General features: G+C 54.1%; 1 non-coding gene across 1 annotated transcript; it reads left to right on the top strand.

Moving 5' to 3' along the window:
* The first annotated feature begins 505 nt into the window (after positions 1–505).
* Positions 506–2,316, top strand: LOC146144565 (small subunit ribosomal RNA). The gene has a single exon (XR_014500781.1). It is a non-coding gene; the product is annotated as a small subunit ribosomal RNA (ribosomal RNA).
* The last annotated feature ends 184 nt before the right edge of the window (positions 2,317–2,500 follow it).

Raw genomic sequence — 2,500 nt, 5'->3', positions numbered from 1 at the left:
CGCGAGCAAGCGCCTGTATAGGCCGCGCGAGCGTGTGATATGCCTCGCAATAGTTCAACACCTGGCGCAATCGTGCACCTTTTTTTTACGTTAGAATTTCAAACGGAAGACCCCAGGGACAACACTCATCTTTGCTATACTTGTGGGAGCTGACAAGCTTCGACAAGTAAAGAATCGGTGAAAAGGCGATTGGCTCGCTGGGCAGATGTTGCTGCTGCGCGAAGAGCCGAGTGTCAGTTTGTCGGGTTCTGAGCGGTCGCTTCGGCGAAGTTGTCTGGCGTGCGTTGCGCTCGCGCCGGTGTTGGCGACGTGGCGGTCGAAAGGCCTGCCGACGAAGTCTTACTCCGGCGGGTGCGACGGGCGGTGACGGTTTTCTGAGTTCGGGCAGCCGAGCAAAGAACGAAATTTTAACGGAGAGAAGCCTTCGGGTTTCGCATCGACCGAGCGACGGCGCCGCATCAGCGGCGCCTCCTTCGTCGGCCTTTCGGGGCTACGCTAAAGTAGCTACCTGGTTGATCCTGCCAGTAGTCATATGCTTGTCTCAAAGATTAAGCCATGCAAGTCTAAGTACGAGCTCTCGTACAGTGAAACTGCGAATGGCTCATTAAATCAGTTATGGTTCATTTGATCGTACGTTTTACGTGGTTAACTGTGGAAATGCTAGAGCTAATACATGCGTGAAGCGCCGACCTCGCGGGAGGCGTGCTTTTATCAGACCAAAAACCGACCGGGCTTCGGCCCGCAACCTTTGGTGACTCTGGATAACTTTGCGGATCGCACGGTCTCGCACCGGCGACGGATCATTCAAGTGTCTGCCCTATCAACTTTCGTCGGTACGGTACTGGCCTACCGAGGTTCTTACGGGTAACGGAGAATCAGGGTTCGATTCCGGAGAGGGAGCCTGAGAAACGGCTACCACATCCAAGGAAGGCAGCAGGCGCGCAAATTACCCATTCCCGACGCGGGGAGGTAGTGACGAAAAATAACAATACAGGACTCTAAACGAGGCCCTGTAATTGGAATGAGTACACTTTAAAACCTTTAACGAGTATCCATTGGAGGGCAAGTCTGGTGCCAGCAGCCGCGGTAATTCCAGCTCCAAAAGTGTATATTTAAGTTGTTGCGGTTAAAAAGCTCGTAGTTGGATTTTGGGCGCAGGCGGCCGGTCCGTCGCAAGGCGTGTACTGGCCGTCCTGGCCTCACCTCCGGTTCTCCGCCGGTGCCCTTGACTGAGTGTCGGCGGCGGCCGGAACGTTTACTTTGAAAAAATTAGAGTGTTCAAAGCAGGCGATTCGCCTGAATAATGGTGCATGGAATAATGGAATAGGACCTCGGTTCTATTTTGTTGGTTTTCGGAGCGCGAGGTAATGATTAAGAGGGACAGACGGGGGCATTCGTACTGTGCCGTTAGAGGTGAAATTCTTGGATCGGCGCAAGACGAACGACTGCGAAAGCATTTGCCAAGAATGTTTTCTTTAATCAAGAGCGAAAGTCAGAGGTTCGAAGACGATCAGATACCGTCCTAGTTCTGACTATAAACGATGCCAACTAGCGATCGGGGGGCGTTAGTTTTACGACCTCTCCGGCAGCTTGCGGGAAACCAAAGTCTTTGGGTTCCGGGGGAAGTATGGTTGCAAAGCTGAAACTTAAAGGAATTGACGGAAGGGCACCACCAGGAGTGGAGCCTGCGGCTTAATTTGACTCAACACGGGAAATCTCACCCGGCCCGGACACAGTGAGGATTGACAGATTGAGAGCTCTTTCTTGATTCTGTGGGTGGTGGTGCATGGCCGTTCTTAGTTGGTGGAGCGATTTGTCTGGTTAATTCCGATAACGAACGAGACTCTGGCTTGCTAACTAGTTACGCGACCCAATCGGTCGGCGTCTAACTTCTTAGAGGGACTAGTGGCGTTTAGCCACACGAGATTGAGCAATAACAGGTCTGTGATGCCCTTAGATGTTCGGGGCCGCACGCGCGCTACACTGACCGGATCAGCATGTGCTCGCCTTGGCCGACAGGTCTGGGTAACCCGCTGAACCCCGGTCGTGCAAGGGATAGGGAATTGCAATTATTTCCCTTGAACGAGGAATTCCCAGTAAGCGCGAGTCATTAGCTCGCGTTGATTACGTCCCTGCCCTTTGTACACACCGCCCGTCGCTACTACCGATTGAATGGTTTAGTGAGGTCCTCCGATTGGACCTGGCGCGGCCGGCAACGGTCGAGCCGGCGTCCGAGAAGACGATCTAACTTGATCATTTAGAGGAAGTAAAAGTCGTAACAAGGTTTCCGTAGGTGAACCTGCGGAAGGATCATTAACGGTCTCGCAAACGCTTCGGCGAACGCGAAACTCGGACAAGCGAGAGAAAAAGTCTTTGCTACCCGGCGCCCGACCCGCGAGGAGCGGCGCGCCGGCCGGCGATTCGGTCACCCGGTAATGTTTGCGCGTCGAGTGCCGCGGTGCCGCGCGCTCCGGCTTCAAGCGTCGGCCTGGCCGACCGC

The sequence above is a fragment of the Ascidiella aspersa genome, chromosome 5 (assembly GCF_963924565.1).
Source record: "Ascidiella aspersa chromosome 5, kaAscAspe10.2, whole genome shotgun sequence".
Lineage (NCBI taxonomy): Eukaryota > Metazoa > Chordata > Ascidiacea > Phlebobranchia > Ascidiidae > Ascidiella > Ascidiella aspersa.
The sequence above is the reverse complement of the archived record's forward strand: the minus strand, read 5'-3'. Positions and strand labels throughout refer to the sequence as shown.